Source organism: Pan troglodytes, chromosome 4 (assembly GCF_028858775.2).
Source record: "Pan troglodytes isolate AG18354 chromosome 4, NHGRI_mPanTro3-v2.0_pri, whole genome shotgun sequence".
NCBI lineage: Eukaryota > Metazoa > Chordata > Mammalia > Primates > Hominidae > Pan > Pan troglodytes.
In genome coordinates, this window is record NC_072402.2 from 7,343,387 (window position 1) to 7,351,288 (window position 7,902).

General features: G+C 42.6%; 1 long non-coding RNA gene across 1 annotated transcript; it reads left to right on the top strand.

The window, feature by feature from the left end:
- The first annotated feature begins 549 nt into the window (after nt 1–549).
- LOC134810050 (uncharacterized) lies at nt 550–6,382 on the top strand. Its single transcript, XR_010157138.1, has 3 exons — nt 550–665; nt 3,779–3,916; nt 5,337–6,382. It is a non-coding gene; the product is annotated as an uncharacterized LOC134810050 (long non-coding RNA).
- The last annotated feature ends 1,520 nt before the right edge of the window (nt 6,383–7,902 follow it).

Consider the following 7,902-nt stretch of genomic DNA (forward strand, 5'->3'; position numbering starts at 1 on the left):
ACGTAGCTGGGAAAACTCCGTTCCCAATTCAGATCCTCTGGGGAGGGCATCAATTATTTCCTATTGTTTTTAGCACCGATTGTTCTGTCTAATTTGAAAGGATCCAAAAAAGGAAATGATACTTGGCATTAGTATCATTCTCCATCACTTTTGAAAGATATATGAAGGGAATGTTGGCACAATCAGTCTAGAAACATATTTCTCCCATAACAATAAGCCAGTTCTTTTTGCTTTGAATCAGAAATAGCTCCATCAGGCCCATGAAGGAAAGGGAAACAAAACTGAGTGCCAAGCATATGATAACATGCTCAGCATCATATCACATTAGGGGATTGCAAATTGAAATAACAATACCACCACACACCTATCAGAATGGCCAAAATCCAGAAGACTGACATCACCAATGCTAGTGAGAATGTGGAGCAACGGGAACTCTCATTCACTGCTGGTGGGGATGCAAAGTGGTGGAGCCACTTGGGAAGACAGTCTGGCAGATTCCTAAAAAGGTAAACATACTCTTACTAAACAATGTGGTAGATTTGCTCCTAGGTGTTTACCCAAAGGAGTTGAAAACATGTCCACACAGAAAACCTGCACATGAATGTTTATAGCAGCTTTACTCAAAATTGCCAGAAATTGGAAGCAACCAAGATGTCCTTCAATAGGTGGGTGGATAAAGAAATTGTATCCAATTCTATTTCTATGAGGAAAATCTATTCATACAATAGAATACTAGTGTCAGAGATTTTTTTTTAACAAAGAGCTATCAAGCCATCAAAAGATAAGGAAGAACTTTAATGCATATTGGTAAGTGAAAAAAGTCAGTTTGCAAAGGCTAGATACTATATGATCCCAACTGTATAACATTCTGAAAAAGGCACAACTATGGAGACAATAAAAAGATCAGAGTTTTGGATGAAGGGAGGGATGAACAGGCAGAATACAAACAAAGTTTAGGGCAGTGAAACTATTATTATGATACTTTATGGATATAGAATATTATGCATTTTTCAAAACACATAGAATATACAACATGAAGAATGAATGCTAATGTAAACTCTGGATTTTTATTAATAATATATTATTATTTAATTAAAATGATTTATTTTACTTATTTTCATTATTTAAAATGTTATTTAATTATTAAATTTAGATGCTACTTAATTTTTGCTTTATTATTATTATGTTAATATCATCAACTGTAACTAGTGTACAACACTAATGCAAGATGTTAATAGGGGAAATCGTGTTGGAGAGAGAGATATGTGAGAACTCTGTACTTTCTTTTCAATGTTTCTGTAAACATAAAGCTGCTCTAAAAAAATTAAATCTATTAATTAAAAAAAAAACTGAGTGGAAAAAGAGCGTTTTGCTCATTGGATGGACTTTTTGGCCTCCATGTGATGGAGTCAGCTGGCTGGGCGTAAACCTGCAGAAGGTGGGAGAAGGCTCTGCCAGCCTCGCCCCTGAGGTTTCCATCCTCCCGTGCTCTGATTCCTGGGGTTATGCTCTGTTGCCTCTGGTGAGAGGTGGTCAGTAACTCCATGAGCTGCTTCTGGTGCCTTTGTGCTAGACAGATTTTGCAAAGGCAGGTGTGTCAACTACAACCAGAGGCCAATTTCCCTGGAGTCAGATTTCAGACCACATGCTCCTCTCCTCCTCACAATGTAGTCTCCTCCCCAGGCTCAGCCCTGCCAGAGGGGAGAGTTAGGACTGGTGGGAAGGGCTTGCCCCCTTGGCTGCAGGAAGCTCAGGTGGCACCTTGGGGACAATCCTAAAAAGATGCTCTTCTTCAAGATACCTCACATCTACCTGTCAGAAAATTGTCACATTGTTCTGATGTTTCAGAAAACTCACTTTCATCTGCTAGAAAACTGTCTAGATAAATACAAGCCTGTGATGTCTGTACCTCTGATGACGTCCCGTAGACATGGTGTCCTCCTCCACCTATTGTCGGAAGGTGGCCCATCTGACCTCCTGGTGGCCAGTTCCCTCCATCCACTAGGACAGGCAGGCCGCTGGGAAGCGTCCTTCTCCACACGCACAGGCCCTGTCCTTGGGAGCCAGGAGACATCTCAGATGACGTACAGAATCCCTTCGTGCGGGCTCATCACGAGCCCTTTGTTCCTTAGAGTAATAGCAAACAAATGTGCTGTTGTTCCTCATTTCCATGTATTTCCATCAGTTAATTGGAAATAGTTCTGCCTGAATAGGAAATTTTTCTATCTTGGGCTTCTTGAATAGAGAAGCTTTGGGGCACAATCCTAAATCTTCAGAGGACAGAGAGCCCACATGCCACCCTTCCAGCTTGGGTCCTGAGAATTTCCAGTACCCACATTTTAGAGACTTTTTGTCTACCAAAAGTAACAGTTTCATTCAGGACAAGAGGTTATTCAAAAATACATAATTAATGGCCTCTACTGAGGACTTACATTGTGTAGAGAATAATGCATTGGGAAATGCTAAACTACCTAGTGAACAGCAAGTATGGGGGCAGGGAGGAGGAACAGGCTTCCCTCTTGATTAAATGAAAAATAAAATAATGATGCTTTCATTTTTATTAGACAGTATGTCATATACAAAACCCCAATTTTTCTCTTACTAATAGAGAAACCCCATCTTGCTCTGTGGAGAGGACTGGCTCTCTAGGTCCACTCTAAGCCTGTCCTCCTTCCTATCTCAGCATTTGCTCCACCGGCTCTCATTCAGCACAGAGTCTGGGGCACTGGTGCCATGAAGATGAATATGGGAGAGATCTTAGCCTTAAGGGGCTCATGGCCTGATAAGTGCATAAACAAAAAAATATTTTTTAATACAACACGGTAGGTGCTATGATACAAATTAGGTACAATACACATGTAAGCAGAGAGGGAAATGTCTGATTCTACATGGGGGTTCCAAAGAAATCAGGTGACACTTGAGATGGTCATGGTAGAGTAGGTAATTAGGCAGATATGAGCAGGGCAGCATAGGGCCCCAAAGAACATCAGGTGACTGTCAGGTTACTGTTGGGTGATTGTTGACAGCCAGGGAGCTGGAAATAGGGAGGGGAAATTTTCCTAACAAACAGGAGACATCTTGAGCTTGTGGGCAACAACTTCCCAAGAAAAACTTAAAATGGTGAAGTTTGATCTTCCTCTGGGACATGTCTAAGCATGCACAGTAAGGGGCAAAATGGCAGCATTTGACCCATATATGACCTTCCTCTGGGGGTGCTAGACCAGTAAGGGAAAATTGTCCTAAGACAGCATGCACATAGCTTCAACCACCAAATGACACACGTGGTCCCTCATACACCAGCAAGTCACTGTGCACTTGGCAATTAGCCAACAGCCCACCCAAAGGGAAAGATGAGGGGAGAAGATTGGGAGAAACTGGGAAATTATAAAAGCCCTGAGCCAACAATCAGGCAAAGCATTCAAATGTTTTGTTGTCTGCTTGGTCCCTTCCAAGTGTACTTCACTTTGCTTCAATAAACTGTCATGTCTGCTTTACATCTACCTCTGTCTCTTGGCTGAATTCTTTCTCCCAAGACAAAGATCAAGGACGAGGGGAGCCCATCCAGACTTGCCACCAGTTAACAGTCATGGCAGAAATAATCCAGAAATAGCTCTAATTATTGCCGATCATTTAATTCTCTTCCTGGACACTCAGGAGGATCACATTTACCCTTATACCCAAGTAGAGCCATGAAACTAATTCTCACCAAGGTGGATATGTGGGCAAATGTGATGTGTGACACTTCCAGGATATCCCATGAAATGTCTCTTACATGCAGTTCTTTCTCCTCCTGTGGCAAATGTGAAGCTACACGTTGGGGACTGCAGTATCCCAAGATGCAAAGAGCCTGGATCTCTGAGTCACTCCACTGCCTGGAGAAGGATGACTCAACTGGAACATCCTCATTAGACAACAGGTGGGTGAGAAATAAACTTTTATTTTATTAAGTCACTAAAATTTGGAGGTCGTTTGCAACAACTGGCATGATTTATTTAATACTACGGAAATTGGTGTTCTGAAGTGGGTTGCTGCAGTAACAAAAATATCTGGCCATTTTCTTAGCAGTTGAACAAGAGGTGGGGTGGAAACAGCATGCTGGGTGACTGGACATCTATGTTACATAGTGACAAGACATCTGGCAAATGGTCATGTGCAGAAACTTGGAAGGCTGACTCCATCACTATAGGCTCATGGCAGTTATTGGATAATGGAATGTTAGAAATGTGTACAAATTGGAATTTATTCTCTTTGGAAAGGCAAGGAATACAAGAAAGAGATGAGCACAGATGTAATTGGCTATTTTGAAAACAGAAAACCAAAGATAACAAGAGGCCAGAAATTTAGGGCCTTATAGGGTTGTAAGAGGTAACTGCTTTTGGTCCCCAGACAGTGAATCATGAAAATAAAAAATTATTTGAGCTGACAAAGATCTAGTGAACTTCCTAAGCTAATTAAAGTAACTCAGGGCAAATATGTGAGTAAGGGTATAGACTTCCCACTCAAGCCCAGTGACATGAAAGAAGCTGCCATTCCACTGAGTGGGAGGAACACCGTGGAGAAGAGGTGGGAACCAAAGGAGATTAGAGAACAATGTCCAGGAAAGGTCTTTAAATGTGGTTACTGATATATGAAATTGACTGGAAGCAAATAGATCAGAAGTCACTAAGATTTTGAGACAACTGCACTGCCAAAAAATACCATAACCCTGGACCAAAAAGTTCTTTGACTATTGGAGACTTAAAAAACAATCTTTGAGTACCCAGTCTTTCCTGAACAGAAAGTGACTTCCAAAAGCTGCACTGCCCCAAGCCAAACACATTGGCCAACATCTATTCTTAGGTGACTGTGGATAACAATGTGGAAAGAAGAGCCCCCAGAGGGTGAATTCTGAAGACACAAGAACAGGATCTAATCAGAATTTTCCCAGCATTAAGAACAGGGAAACATCACCATGCAACATCTACAGGACTCGAGTACAACCGTGGGCTAGAGATGGACATGAGACTTCCATTCCTCCATTCCAAAGGGAAGAATTACACACAGTTCTGTTCTTGAACCATCACTGTCTATCGGAAAGCAGGGTGACAGATAGCACATCACTCAGATCATAGGCGCTCAGACCAACAGGAGCAGGAGCAGTTCAGTTTCTGGTGGAGAGTCCTGAATGGGTCAGGTATCCTGGGCTCCAACTACATACCATGACTGGGTGGGCACCTCTGCTCTCTCCCTTGGGCAGAGTGGGAGCAAGTTTTATCATATGGGAAGAGAAGCAAAACAATTGGTGACCAGAATGGTGGATAACTCTGCCTTCATTAAACTGTTCATTTTCCTCCCAGGCTCCAGAAGACCACATTCCCCAATCCTGTTGCATATGGATGAAGCCATGTGATTGACTTTGAGCAATGTCATATGGGTATTACAGCTGCTGGCGCCTGGCTAGGGCAAACAGGCAGGAAGATTGGTCCTCTTTGCTTTCTCTCTTTCTTCTGGAAAGAGACACTTTTCTCCTCTGGCCTTTGGACATCAGACTCCAGGTTCTCCAACTTTTGGACTCTGAACCTGGCACCAGCAGCCTGCTGGGAGCTCTTAGGGCTCAATGGGGACTGCACTGTCAGCCTCCCTGGTTCTGAGTCTTTGGACTTGGACTGAGCCACTGGCTTCTCTGGTTTTTCAGCTTGTAGTTGGACTATCATGGGACTTTGACTCTGATTATGTGAGCCAGTTCCCCCTTAAAAAAAATCCCTTTTCATATATCCTGCTGGCTCTATCTCTCTGGGGGAACCCTGACTAAAATAGCCACTGAGACTTGGGAGTTATTATAGCTTCTAACATTACTTGCATGAATAGCATAGTATTGAATAATGATTGTGAGTTCACAAAGTAGACAAGGGGGAAGGAAGAAAAGTAGTTCAGGTAAGAAAGGACAACAATGCTCAAACATATTTATTAGAGGGGGTTCAGGATAGTTTCTGGATGGCTGCAGGACTTGGTGATTCCAAAGGCCATGTGCAAAAGAGGAGGAAAGGACAGCAGGACCACATAATAAGGAGTCCTTATGTCCCGATGGCAAGTTGAAGATGTTATTCTGCAAGTGATACGGAAGCATGGATGTTAGGCCAGAAATACTTTGACATAATGTTGTATTTAAAAATACTTCCCAGAACCCAAATGAAGAGGCATTCTAAAATACCTAACCAGTGTTCTTAAACTATGTCAAGGTCATGAAAGACAAGAAAAGAATGAGGAACTATCACAGCCTGGAGAGGACTAGGGAGACAAGACAGCTAAACAAAATGTGGGATCCTGTATCATACCCTGGGGTAGAAAAATGACATTAATGGAAAAGCTGTCAAAACTTCAATAAGATCTGCAATTTAGTTAAAAGGGCAGTACCCTTGTCGATTTCCTGATTTGATAATTGCCCTAGGGATTTATGGGAACTCTGTACTATTTTGAAACTTTGATCATCTAAAACTACTACAAAATAAAAATAAAACAATAAAAAAATAAAATGCAAAGCATGGGATCCAACTGAAAATCTAAATAGCTATCAGGGAACTCCACCAAAAGACCCCCGGCAAGAGATGAGGAGAAGGACCTGGTAAGACGAATAGGGAGATGAAGGTGACCAAGAGGATCCTAGCCATCAAGGGACCACACAGGTTGTTAGGGCAAAGCCTCCAACTCCAGGGCACCCAGATGTCCACGCACACATAGAGGGCATGAGTCAGACTCAAGCAAGTGGCAGGGGTGACTTGACACTCAGGCTCAGAGATTGGGCTGGTGCTTCTCCCATCCTTTATGTGTTCAGTCCAGAATCATCCTTGGAGCTGAGACATGGCTAAATCCAGAGATGGAGACCAGTGAGGTAAGTAGGAAAAAAGAGGCTGTCTCTGCCCACAAAAAGATTGAGATGGTCAACACTCAGAATTCTGAACACCTGGAACCTGGTTCTATGAAGCTGTCATGCGCTGGGGAGCCTGAGGGAGACAGATGCACAAGCTTGAGTACAGGACACTTTATGAGCAGCTGGAGTTTTGATCCCAAACCTGTGTGCGTAGGGCCCAGCATCGTGTCACTTTCTTTCCCTCAGCCCATCCCTGCTTCATTCATTCAGAAATTATTCACAAGCCCGCTCTGTGTCTGGGTCTGTGCTAGGTTCTGAGAATCTCAGAGTGAGCTGAGCAGACATACCTCTGTGTTGACGGATCTTGGAGTCCAAGGGGGAAGACAATACTGTTACTGAACTACTAGGTATACAACTAAAGACCCTGCAATGCTGCCACGTATTTATTCTGTCAGTCTTTCTCCAAGCACTCTCCAAAGGACCAGTGTCCATTCATTAGGACAAATGTGCAGTGGAGAAAAGGAAATTCTCAGAATTTGGAGAATTGCTAGATGATGGCTCTGAATTGATGCTAATTTGTGGGAATAATGATAACACTGAGCTTCACTAGTGAAAGGGAAGGCTTATGTTGTTTAAATGATAAATGGAGTTTTTGCCTAAGCTCCACAGTGGGTCCAGTTGGCCATGGGTCCACTTTGCTGTTATTTTCCAGTGCCTGCCAAGATTAGTTGGAATACATGCCATCAGAAATGGAAAGACTACACACGTTGCTTCTCTGATGTTTGGAATAAGAGCTAGTATGGGAGGCAAGAGCAGGTAGAATTCCTGAAACTTTTCCTTCCTTCTAGGACAATAAACCCAAAGTAATACCATATTCCTGAGTAGACTGCAGAGATTGGCATGACCCTCAAAGATATAAGAATGGTGGCACTGGCAGTATTTCTGCAGTAAACTTTGACCAGGTTACTCTCTTTGAGTAACTTGAAAGACTATTACATCCCCATTTAGCTTACCTATTCAGCTTTTTCAGAAGGTATGGGCTGTGGATTACCATA